Consider the following 13,844-nt stretch of genomic DNA (forward strand, 5'->3'; position numbering starts at 1 on the left):
GCTTTTCCTTTCTCTCATACAACACACTCCTCTTCTCTATGGGTCCCCTTGTATTAACTCTGATCAAAGCACCCATTTTACTATAAAGAAGGTCTGGGATTAGACGCATAATCACCATATTCATTGGATTATCAATCTTCCATACCATCCCCAGGCAGTTTATGTCTAGGAACAGTGGGCCAAACTTTTAAAACAACAGTTTTGTCATCAGCCCCCAATTATCAAAGCCAGGTGTCCTGCCTTCCAGAGGCTGTGGCTTTGTTTGATAAAACAGCACTAACCTTAGAAGGAAAAGAGCTTTCCACTCCAGTGGTTTCTTGGATCTATCTTTTAGAAGGGCTTGCCTGACCAGGATGGACTACTTCTAGATATAATCTTAGCTGACCCTCTCTCACCCTTCTTCATTCTATCTTCTGTTCAGGGTAGACTCGAGTTTTTTGCCCTCTTATGTGGATTCGAATAATTAGAGAAAAAGTTCCAGTACCCATTTATTGGCAGGTTTTCTTTACCCCGGGATACATTGAAAAATACCTTCCTAGAAAGGATTTGAGGAACCAAAGGGCTGAATTATGAGAAGGGGCTTTACTTTTTAATGATACAGAAAAGGCAACCTGATTTCCTGGTGTTTAGAAATTTACTGGAAGAGAAAGGGATCCTTTGGGATGTTGTGTGATGATTCTAAGTTTTTGGATGAGGGCAAAGGGGAATATTTATAGAATAAGATGATAGTCCCTCAGTAGTCACTAAAAGGATCACAATTTGGTATTACCACACAATGGGGGTCCAAAGAAGGAAGGTTTTAGCTGGCAGGCATATCTGGCAGTACAGAGTGAGTCTTAGTATCAACTTAGCCTCCAGGAGAGGTTACATATTAGAAGCCTATGATCTCTTAGTTATTTTAATTCATATGGTCAAAACTTGTGATAAGATTTGGTGACAATGTCACAAATATCACTTATTTGGTGAACCTGATCCTCCCGGTGCTACTTCTGGGCATCATGCTTATTTTATCCCAAAAGATTTTTATGAACTGCCACTGTTATCACTTCCCCATTGTTTCCAAAGAGTTGTTAATATTATTTAATTTTCATTTGTTTTAAGTTCCCCCACCATGTTTTTAAGGCTCTTTGGACATTGTTTTAGTGATGAAAGATACAGAAAATGTCAGAACATTTTTATCAAAGGGTGGAAAATAGGGAAAGGCTGAGTAGGTTCCCAGAACTATCATAGTTATTGCAGCCACAGTTGGTCCTCTAACTGGCTCCATAGCTGAGCCCAATAATACCTAGGGGTTTGAACAAAAATTAGAATGGCATAAGGGCTGCAAAGGTTGTCAAGAATCTTCCCCTAAGTTCCAACTGTCTTCAAGTTGCTTCCTTCTGTCCTGAGTCAGTAACTGAAAAAAGGAAGATGTTTTCATATCCTTTTTATTCTTTTATTATGTGCTTTTAAACCTTAATTGGATTTTATGGTTTTTGCGTACCTGTTGAATTTTTTAAAAAAGAATAAAGCCTCTGAACCTACTGGACAATCCCAAACTTTGACTTATGCCATAATAGAGATACACTAAAACCACCGAATATCTTATAGATAAACTACTATGTTGGATATCTGAAGTTGGGTTTAAACCAAGCCTAGGACTTTACATTTATCCATATAAGAGGTTGAATGATTTGTCCAGGGTCACAGTTAGGAAGTATCCTAGGCTGGATTTGAATTCAGATCTTCCTGATTCCAGAAAGAGAGTTCAGCTCTCTATTATCCACTGCATGACCTAAATACACAATGACTATATCAATGTAAATGGAAAAAACAAAAATCAAAAACTCAATGCATCTTTCCCTTGAGTATGCCACCAAGAGAATCCTTTCCAAAACAGCAACAAACCATTAATGACACAATTTGAATTTTGCCATTCAACTAATTCTGAATCCACTTAATTATATTAGTGTCTAGCCCACTGCACTCCATCTCTTCCACAAGAATAACAAGAAAGACTTTATTAGCTGTCTTGCTAATTATTTATTAACCATTTCAAACTGGATGTCCTAAAGACATCAAAACTCCACAAGTCCTTAACAGAGTTTATCTCCTCCCCTCACCACTCCCTTGTAAGCCCATCCATTTACTAAGCACCCTTATTGCTATCAAAGGTACCACTGTCCTACCAATCACCAGGGTCCACAACCATAGGGTCATCTTCAAGACCTCCCTCTAATTCGATCCACATATCCAATTAGCCAACAATATTGTTGTCTCTTTCCCCACGATTCCTTTCAAATATGTCCCCTTCCCTGCACTGGTTATTCAGTTATTTTTCAGTTGTGTACAATTCTTTGAGATTCCATAATGGAAATTTCTTTTTTTATTTTTAAATTTGTTTGTTACATTAAAATTCCCAGGTCTCTCCCTCCCTCCCTCCCTCCTCTCTCCACACAAGAGAAGGTATTATCTGACAAAGAGTACACAAGTTACTCTTCAAACAATATTTCTGTTGCTGTATGTAATGCTCTCTTGGATCTACTTGTTCCGCTCTTTATAATTTCATGTAGGCCTTTCATGATTTTTTAAAAAATTAACCTGCTCATCATTTCTCATAGTGCAGCAGTATTCCATCACAATCATATGCCACAACTTGTTTAGCCATTCCACAATTTAGTGGCATCCTCTTGATTTCCAGTTCTTTGCAGAGATACTGCAGTGATTTGCCATTTTCTTCTCTAGCTCAATTTACAGATGAGGAAACTGAGGCAAACAGAGTGATTTACCAACTTGCCCAGACTCACACAGCTATTAAGTGACTGAAGCTAGATTGAACTCAGATCTTCCTAACTCCAGATCTAGTATTCTATCCACTGAGCTACCTAGCTGTCTCCTTTCCTGTACTTGTACATCCACCATCCTAGTTTAGACCTTCATCACTAGTCATTTAGCCTAATGCAGCCTCCCAACAGGTCTCTGCCTCAAATCTCTCCCTACTCCCATCCATCTTCTATACAGTTGCCAAAGTGAATTTTCTGAAGTCACCCCTCTACTCAACAAACTTTAGTGTGTCCTTACCTCAAGATCAAATTTAAGGTCTTTTATTTGATATTTAAAACTCTTCACAGCCCAGCCTCTTTCAGTTTTCCAGTCTTCTTACCTTTTACTCCCCTCCAGACATACTCTACAATGCAGCCATAATGGCCCATTTACTGTTCCCACCTCCCACCTGCATGTCTTTGCCCACTGTCCCCCATACCTAGCATGCTCTCTCTCCTCACCTCAATTCTCAGAAAGCTTGGCTTTCTTTAAGCTTCAGCTCAACTGCCACCTCCCACTAGAGGCTTTTCTCCTCACCTTAGCAGCTAGATAGAACCTTCCTGTCTAAATTTATCTTCCACCTACTCTGCATGTATCTTGAATCAATCTGTTTATTTACATGTTGTCTTCTCCAGTCAAATGTAAGCTCCTTCAGGGAAAAGATTGGGTTGGGTTTTTTTTTTCCTTTTCTTTGCATCTTCATTACTTAATACAAGACCTGGCACTAAAGCAGTGCTTAATAAAGGGTTATTAATTACTTAATTGACCTGATTCCTAAAACAACCCATGAAGTAGTAAAGGGCAGGCAGGGTTTGTTTTTGGTGGCTTGCTGGGAGACCAGATCTTGATTCCATTTGTATAAGGAACTATGAATGAAAAATCTGTCTCAGGACAGCTAGGTGGCTCAGTGGATAGAGTCAGACCTGGAGATGAAAAGTCTTGGGTTCAAATTTGACCTCAGACACTTCCTAGCTATGTGATCCTGAGCAAGTCACTTAACCTCAACTGTTTAGACCTTATCTCTCTTCTTTCTAAAAACCAAATGTAAGGGTTTAAAAAGGGGGATGGGAGGGAAAAATTTGGAGTTCAGCACCAGCTCTGTAATTCACAGTTTTAGAGTTTCTTATTAAGTAATTTGCCCAAAAGCACGCAGTCTGTATATGTGAGAGAGCTGCTGCTTCTTTTTTTTTTTTAATCCCTTACTTTCCATCTTAATATCAATTCTAGTGGCAAAGGCTAGGCAATGGAACTTGGGTAACTTGCCAAGGATCTCACAGGTAGGAAGTCTCTAAGGCCAGATATGAACTTGGTTCCTCCCTCCTCCAGGCCTAGTGCTCTATCTACTACACTACCTAGATGCCCCAAAGTAAGATCTTCTTAACCCTGAGGCTGCTCTCTATTCATTACACCAAACTGTTTATCTAATCCTGTTTACATTTGGTTAGATAATCAAGGCCCTCTATCAATAACCTCCCTATCTTCTACTCATTTGACTTCATTTTGCACTACTTCTCAAGAGAAACCTTCTCCAAAAAGGTCAACCACATGTCCTCCCCAATTCCTTATTCACCTCCTCCTAATTTCCCATTCTTGTTCACTTGCACACTATTCTGCAAGTAACCCAGGTTCCAAGTCTTGTAGTCGGGCTGAAATCTTCCCACTCCACATCCCACTGCAACTCAACTATCAAACCCTAGTGAGCCCCTGTTCCCCAATCTCTCTCATATCCATCCTTTCTTTTCCCTTACACTGCAATTCAGTTCAGGACCACATGCTTTGGGTATATACAGACCTACCTAATCACATCTTTTCCTTGCAAAACATCTGAAGTGGTTCCCCTCTGTCATTCAAATAAAACACAAACTCTTTGGCCTGACCTTCAAAGTTCTCCATTGCCCGTGTAGCTGCTAAGTCTCATTCTACAAGCATCCCAAATCTCAGTCAAACTGGACTATTTCTTTTTCCCAATCATCCCACTTTGTGCCATTTGTGTGCCTTTGCACATACCATCTCTCATACTAGGCACGAGCTCTGTCCTTCTCTTTCCAACTCCCTTCCTTCAAGGCCCAGCTCAGGAGCCATTTCCTCTGTGAAGCCTCCTCAAATCTCCCTCCCTCCCCACTCAAGGTAGAAGTGATTTTTTTCTCCTTAAACTTCTTAGGCTCTAGTTAATCTGATCCATTCTATGCACATATTTATTTTCTAACTTGTGCTCATAGTTGTTTGCACACATATTTTATCTTCTCTACTAAACTTAAATCTCATAGGTAAGGGCTGTCATTTATACAGTGCTTTAAGGTTTACAAAGAGCTTTACATCTATTTTCTCCTTTGATCCTTATGACAACTCTGTGACATAAGCACTACACTGAGGGGCTGTCATTTTTCATCTTTGTATCCTTAGTACCTAGCACAGATCCTTCGGCTTAGTGGGCCTTTATACATTTGTTTGTTGACTCAAATTCCCTTTCCATGGATCACATTCAGTCCTATCATTGCTAATGCTATTCCCAACATCTGCCAGACTTTCGGCTCTAATTCCATTTCCCTCCTCCCCATTGTTTTCACCAATAACCACAATTGGAGACTTTTAAATGGCATTTTATGGTTTACAGAGTGTGTCCTTCATAATCATGCATTCTTTGTGATGGAGGATGGAGCAAATGACATCGTCTCCAGGTTGTTGTTCAGTCATTTCAGTCTCTTCATTAACCATTTGGAGTTTTCTTGGCAAAGATACTGAAGTAGTTTGTCATTTCCTTCTCCAGTTCATTTTACAAATAAGGAAACTGAGGCAAATTGGGTTAATGACTTACCCAGGGTCACACAGCTACTAGGGATCTGAGGCCAGATTTGAAATCAAGAAGATAATCCTTCCTCCAAACCTGGTACTCTATTCACTGTACCTCCTAGGTCCCCTGTCTCCATCTCACTGATATGTAAGCTGAGATTCAGAAAGGTAATACAATTTACCCCAGATCACACAACTGGCTAGTGACTGAACTGGGACTAGGCTCCAGGCCTTCTTTCCACTATATCACACTTTTCATCTTCTTTTCCATGCATTCTTATAGCATGTGGAGACTCTATCACATAAAGTCTACAGCCTATAGGCTTGTACTTGTTCTCACACTGTCTAGTATTGATCTCTAGCGGCTTCATGTACATAGATCTTATCTCCCAACTGGACTGTAAATTTCACAGGGACAACATATCTTGCACAATGTTGGGCATATGGCAAATGCTTAAATAGAAACTCATTCTCTTAAAAACCTGTGATGGAAACACACTGAAATAGAAATGGTTTCAGGAAACCATCCATAAAGCCCAGGAATGGGTCCTATTTGACTAGTGGGAGATGGTCTCCTAAAAGGCTTTTCTTTCCCAAATGCTTTGAGGGTGTTCACCTGTACCTAAAGGCATAGTATCATAACCTCTCAAGGTACAAGGGCCATAACTTCAAAGCATGCTGGCATCTAGGATGACACAAAGCTATACCTTCAGGATTTTCTACCTAAGGACCCAGGGTAAGGCACAGTAGGCTATTTTGGGTAAGAAGACTTTTCTACTATTCAATCCCAACTTTCCCAATTATAATCTCAGATGGAGAGTGAGAATATGACTACTATGTGGCATTGTGGAAAGAGAAGTGGTCCTGAAGTCACCCATCAAAGGACTGAGAAATAGAGGAAGGCAAACTCTGAGAATTGAGGGCAGGCCACAAGGATTCTCAAAAGAGAGGCCGGTAAGGGTAAGGACTACATCTTATGATTCTTTTGTATCCATAACAGAATCCAGCACAATGCTGAGTACACCACAAATAATTACTAAATACTTTTTGAATGAGACATAAGTAACCAAAGAAGTAGAGTTCCAATTTTGTAGAAAGATACATAGCACAAGATAAGAGGTAAGATTTATAGGGTGTCTTTTAAGTTTTACAAAGCACTTGATACATGACATGCCATTTGATCCTCAAAGCAATCAGATAAAGTAGGTACTATATCACCATTTTACACATGAAGAAACTGAGACTAAGAAACTTTCAGGGACAGGCTTGCTTATGATCACACAGAAAGTCATTGTTAGAAGCTGGATTCAAAACTAGATTTCTCATGATTCCAACTCCACAGCATTTTTCCCGCTATAACACACTCTGAAGATAAAAACCAGATTAGTACAGCACCTGGCACAGAGGAGCTGCTGAACAAATGTTGCATAAATTTTACTGACTCTTGATGGGAGATAGACAAGACCACAATTTCTTTCCAACTGTCCTTATGATTTCACTCTTGCTTTTTACCAAAGTCCATTTTAAAATGTGAATAAAAGTATAGTAGAAAAAATATCTGAATTGGAGGCAGATTAGCCAAGTTCCTGTTCTGCTCCTCAAAATATCTCAAGCAAGTTATTTCTCTTTGCTTATCTTAGTTTCCTCATCTGCAAAATTAGGTGGCTGGATTTGAGTGAGCTTCAAGGCTCCAAACACCTGCAATTTTGTGAACAATGTTCATCTAAGAAGTCTACCCTAATTGACTACATTCAACATCCAAACTAAACTTGCTTACAGGTTGCTATGTAAGTGGTCTTCAGATCTTCCAAGTGTTTGTATAGTATTTCCCTAGTTTGGACTGTAACTTCTAACAGCAGAAATGACATCTTCTATTTCTTTTGGCACCTACACAAGGGATTAGGGTTAGGGTTTACCCATCACTCGGTCTCCTGAGTCCTCTCTAAGTCCTCCACCAAAGTCACTGTTTTTTGGGATAATGCTTCTATGTTCAATCATGAAGCTCACTAGGCAGGGCATTGAGAACAAAGAGCTCTGGGGTTGCCTCCTCTATCATCCTCTCTCTCTTTCATCTTCAATCTCCCCCTCTTTATTGGTTGCTTCTTGGCTGCCTACAAACATGCTTATGTCTTGGATGGAGACATCCTTAAACTTCTCTTCCATGATCCTCTCATTCCTGCTAGCTATCATCCTGTATCTCTCCTCTTCTTCATGGCTAAAGTCTGAAAAAACCATCCCTACTCAGAACTGCTACCTTCTTTCATCTCACTTGATTCTATACCCTCAATAATCTGGTTTCCAGCCTTATCCATATTTCATCTGAAATTGCTTTCTCCAAAGTTACTGATTTTATTTGTCAAATCTAATGGCCTTTCCTCAGTCATGATCTTCCCTAGTTTCTCTGCAGTCTCTGATGCTGTCCATCAACCTCTTCTACTGCACACTCTTTCTAGGTTTTTGTGACACTTGTCTCTCCTGGTTCTCCTCCTATCCAGGGCAGCTAAGATGCAAAGTGTATAGTGATGAGCCTGAGGTCAGGGAAGACCTGAGTTTGAATCTGGCCTCAGATACTGACTACTTGTGTAATAGTAGGCAAGTCACTTAACCTGTCTGCCTTAGTTTCTTCATCTGTGAAATGGGGATAATACTAGGACCTATCTCCTAGGGTTCTTATGAGGATTAAATTAGAGAACAATTGTAAGAGTACAGTGCCTGGCACATAATAAGTGCTATATAAATGTTTGCCTCCATTTTCTCATCTACAAAATGAGTCGAAGGAAACAGCAAACCACTTCAGTATCCCTACAAGAAAATTCCAAACGGGGCCATGAAGAGTCAGGACAAGAAAGAGTATTAACTCCACCTCTCCCCCCCACCCCAGCTTAATATTGAGCTTAAAGGTATATGTCAATTTAAGGTTTATTTAATTTAATTAATTTACAAAATCTTTTCCCAATGACCACCCTGTGGGATAGGTAGTTTAAGTATTATCTCCATTTTTTAGATCGGGACATTTGAGGTTCAGAGAGCTTAAATGTTAACTTGATCCCCAGCTCCTACCAAAAAGTGCTTAATAAATGTTTGTTGAATAAATAAACTATTAATAGGATAATTCACAGTTCTATAAAGGTCTAACATTCATAATCAACTTTACGCTCATCATTCACCTAGATTTGTTCTTGCTAATTTACAAAGAAATCAATTCTTGGGGAGGAAGGGATTCACAAAGGGTCACAAAGTTGGTAAGCATTGGGGTCAGAATTCGAACTCAGGAACAAATCCGGGACTCTTTCCATTCTTACCATTCGATCTCAGGGAGCCTCGAGCCGCCTCTGCCCACTGAGTCAGAGGAATTGGAGGCAAACGCTCCGCCCCTCACCAGGAGTACTGAGATTGCTGTTCTATTTCCGGAAGTGCAAAAAAAAGTCTTCCCGAAAAGTCCCAGGGAAAGAAAAGAGGAAAGCAGGCTTATCCTCGGCCCTCAGGACTACAATACCCAAAAGAACTCACGCCGAGCCCGGAGAGCACATCGCCGGTTTCCGGTGCTGATAGACGTGTAATTGAGCCAATAGGCTCAGTAAGTTTCACCGATGGGGCCATTCCGAGGAGGAGGTGGACCCTTTTTGTCTAAATGGCCTTAAGGTGCTTTGGGAGGCAGAGTTCTTAAATAGTCGAAAAAGAAACCGGCTTAGGGCTAGAGTTCTTATGCATTGGAAACACCATTCCTGCCTCTAACTTCATTTCTTCGCTCGAGACAAACAGGCTCCTCTGGCTATGAGCTACCCTTGCTCGGAGTACTCTGCCTGGGCGCCACCTTAGTGAGCATGCGCATGTTTTTAGCCTCGTGCCACGTCCCTCCGCCTTAGTAAGCATGCGCGAATTTTTCTTGATTGGGGAAGGAAGGAGGTAGCGTTGTTTGGGGTCTGGTTTCTGCCCTTTCATCCCTAAAGGCTTTCACCTACGATAGAGACGCTGCGCTGCTGGAATCTTAAAAGAGCATCCGCTCTACCCATTCAGAGGCATCTAGGAGGTGCGGGGGACAGATTCCTAGGCCTGGCGTGTAAAAGACCTGAGTTCAGATGAAAACTCTCATACTATCTAGCTATGCGACCCCGGGCAAGTCACCGTTTACCTCAATGTCTTCATTTTTTAAATAGATATAATAATAACAGACCCTACTCCCCAGGATCAGATGAGATGATAAGTAAGTGCAGGGTCCCTGACACATAGTAAGGATTAGTTGTATTATTATTTTACAGATAAGGAAACTGAGGTCCAAGAAGGATACTCCTAATGAAGCAAATTTAATACAAGAGACAGGGCAAGTCATAGATCAGTCATTAAGCATCTATTAGGCTCCTACTATGTAGCAGGCACCTTGCTAAATCTGAGAATACAAAAAAAAGAAAGAATCCTTGCCCTCAAGGAGCTTACTATCTAATAGGTCAGCCCACAAGCCAATTACTATGGATGAGTTATAAACAGGTAAATAATTGAAAGGAAAGACACTGGAATTAAGAGGGGTTGGAAAATGTTTCCTGTAGAAGGTAGAATTTTGGGGGGAACTGCATGAACAGGAAGATGGATTCTAGGCATGGGGGAGAGAAAGAGAAAATGTCCCCAGCCAAGATCCTAGAGGAGCTTGCTGTTCATGAAACAGCAAGGTGGACAGTGTCACTAAAGAGTACTTGGGAAGGGGGTAGAAGATGGAGGCGGGGAACTAGTTTAAGATACAAGACTGGAAATGGGTAGTTATAGAGAGCTTTGAATGCCTTACAGAGGATTTTGCATTTGATCCTGGAGGTGATAGGGAGCCACTGGAATCTTTGAGTAAGGGGATGTGATGTGGCCATACCTGTCCTTACTGGTGGCTAAGAGGAGACTGGGCTGAAATGAGAAGAAACTTGTGACAAGCAAACCAAACAACAGCTATTTCAATAGTCAAGTTGTGAAGAGATGAGGGTCTTTCCTAGAGTAGAAACAGTATCATAGAGGAGGCTTATTGGAGAGATGTTACAAAGGTGAAATCAATAGACCACAACAACATAATTGGGATGGGGAGGCTGGAGAAAAGAGATAGTGAGATGAAACCCAGGTTGCAAACCTGTTCAACTGGGAGGATATTGGTGCCCTCTTCAGTAACAGGGAAATTTGGAGGGGAGGGAGTATAGGAAGAAAAATAAGCTTTTGAGGACATGTTTAGTTTAAAACGTTTACTGGACATCCAATTCAAGATACCTAACAGTCAGTTGGAGATACAAAACTGGAGGTCAGCAGAGAGTTTAGGCAGGAGAGAGATTTGAGAATCATCAGCATAGAAAAGATAATTAAATCCACAGCAGCTGACAAAAATCACCAAGTGAGGTAGGATAGAGAAGGAAAAGAGGATCCAGTACAGAACCCTTTATGTCACTATCCATTTTTAAAAATTGACAAAACTGGGGCAGCTGGGTAGCTCAGTGGAGTGAGAGTCAGGCCTAGAGACAGGAGGTCCTAGGTTCAAACCTCAGCTCAGTCACACTCAGCTGTGTGACCCTGGGCAAGTCACTTGACCCCCATTGCCCACCCTTACCACTCTTCCACCTATGAGACAATACACCGAACTACAAGGGTTAAAAAAAAAAAATTTGACGAAACTAAGGCTCAGAGAAGTTGCCTGTGATCACACAGCTAGTATGTGTATGAGGCAGGATTTAAGCCCACTTGGACCAATTATCTTTGTCTCATTCACCCTAACAGTCCCAACCCCTCTATGAACCTCTTTTCCTCAATATAGTTTTTAAAAACCTTTTTTTTTTTCATCATTATGCTTAGCTTTCTAGTCTAAGCTCATTCTGAGCTTTATCATTCCAGGTATAGTACAATTCCAGCTTTGGTATTCATCCTCTTTTTAACAATCCTTGCTTCTATTTTCTAATTACTTATTTTTCTTTTTAAAAAATATTTTCTTGATTTTTTTGTTTTTTTATAGCACATTCATTCATCAGTAACTCACCCTACCCTTGATTCTACCATAAAATCCTCACTTTCCATATTAAGTGGAGCCTATTATGGTAAGGGACAGTCACTCTGCCTATATCATGGGAGTATCTTTGTATGTCTCAAAGGAAGACAGAATAAATATTTCTACTCTCCTCTTGCCTCCAAGTCTTCTCCAAGGAAGACTTCCATTCTTGCCAGAAGGGGAAGCTGATGAATTTAGGATCTGAAGCCATTCTGATCTCCTCAGAGAAAGAGGCAGTAACAATCTAAAATTATATCTATTTGCTCCCTTAAATACTATTAGTCTAAGAGATTGGATTCAATAAAGATCTCATTATTATAGGGGATGGGGACCCCAAACTCTATAGCCAAGGCCTGTTTTTCCCCCCACTAAATACCAGTTCCACAATGGACACACACACAATAGTAAAAAACAAAAACAAAAAACTTAGCAAAACAGAAATCAGAGAAGGCATACATAAGAGAATGTACACCCTATAATACAAAGTGAAACATATCTCCCTCTGAGAGCAAGATAACTTAGTACAATCAAAAGAGTTTATACTTAATCTCACCTAAGGAGAAACTCCCCAAAGTCTCTAGTGTAACAAGCTGGAAATAGGGACATGATGGACACTGCCAGATCCTCTCATTTCTACCAGTAAGAAGAGAGTCACATACTAAGTGGCTTTGAGATAGGGGTTACAAAAGAAAGAAAATCAGAAACTGATATGGAACATTCTATAACCTTGATTCTTCAATTCTCTTCTGACAGGAGGAAACCAGGATTGGTCTTTACATTTTATCTTAATTCTGATGAGAATTCTGTGAGAATCAGTTTCCTCTTTTGTAAAATGGAGGTAATAATGCCTACGGTACTGATTTCCTAGGGTTGCTGTGAATCTCAAATGAGATATACATATAAAGTACTTTGTACTAAATACTAAAGTACTACATAAATGTCTTGTTATTGATTATTATTATTGTTTCTTTTGATGTTTTCATTTATATCATCCCAGATATTATGTATATTGAGCTATAGGTTCTATTTTTTTAGTCTGTATCAGTTAATACAATTTCATATATTTCCCTGAATTCTTCATATCTATCATTTATGGCACAATAAGATTAGTAGTAATACAACTTTCTCAGCCACTTTCTGGGTTCTTTCTGTCAATATAGTGCAGTGGAGAGTGTGTTGGATTTGGAATCCGTATAACTTGAGTTTGAATCTTGGCTTACTACTTACTTCCTGTGTTACCTTAAATAATCACTTAACCTATCTTGACCTCAGTTCTATGTCTGTGAAATGAGGAGGCTAACTAGTTGTCCTCTGAGGTCCCTTCCAGACATTGATCTAAGATCCCGTGAATATTATTTGTGTCCTGATCCCGTGAATATTATTTGTGTCCTCATAAATGATCAGATGTCTGCAGTGATCAGTTATGATGACCCATACCATTTTAATGTATCCTTATTATCCAAACATCCTTATCTTTGATCCTAACTCGAGCCACTGAAACTCTTGGGCTTTGGTGATTCAGAGCTTGACCATACCTAATACCTAATTACCTTTTCCCTCTTCTTTGACAATTAGCATCATAACAAGGTGCCCTGGTGGATTCATATAGAATTTAAGAAGGATCAAAATACCAAATACAGAAGGAAACATGGAACTCACAAGAAGAACTTAAGGAAGTCAGATTTATTGAAGAGAGTTAACACAAATTGAAGGGAAGTAAGAGAAGATGCTGTAAATAGCTCAGGTCTGCTAGGTCTAGGTTTGAATTGGACACCCTGTTAAGACTCTAAAGGGAACAGGGGATCCTCTCCTAAGTCAGTTAACTCTGGTGGGTTTTTACAGGATTCTTAGAAGATTGACTGGCTCTCAGTTAAAGATGATAGAAAAAGCGAATATATGATCTCAATATAGTTTGGCCAGATGAGTATGCCAGAATTAACTTAACATGAAGATGTCATTCTTTTTCTAAGGCCACCTGGTGTGGGAATTGGAATTAAGAGGAGGATCCCAAATCCCTAAGAAGGCAGGTAAGTGGCACAATGGATCTCTGGACATGGAGTCAGGAAGACCTGAGTTTTAAATCAGTCCCAGACACTTACTGTGTGGCCCAAGGCAAGTTACTTAACTTCTATTTGCCTCAGGTTCCTTATCTGTAAAGTGAAAACAATAATAACCTCTACCTTGCAGTGTTGTAGTGCCCCTAATGAGATAATATTTGTAAAGGGCTTAGGAAGCACATATTAGCTAC

At 40.1% G+C, this 13,844-nt stretch overlaps 1 pseudogene; it reads right to left on the minus strand.

Annotated features, from left to right (window-relative positions):
* LOC123246071 overlaps positions 1 to 9,192 on the minus strand; it is a 52,446-nt pseudogene extending 43,254 nt beyond the window's left edge.
* Between the last annotated feature and the right edge of the window lie 4,652 nt (positions 9,193 to 13,844).

This window comes from Gracilinanus agilis, chromosome 4 (assembly GCF_016433145.1).
Source record: "Gracilinanus agilis isolate LMUSP501 chromosome 4, AgileGrace, whole genome shotgun sequence".
In the NCBI taxonomy this organism is placed as follows: domain Eukaryota; kingdom Metazoa; phylum Chordata; class Mammalia; order Didelphimorphia; family Didelphidae; genus Gracilinanus; species Gracilinanus agilis.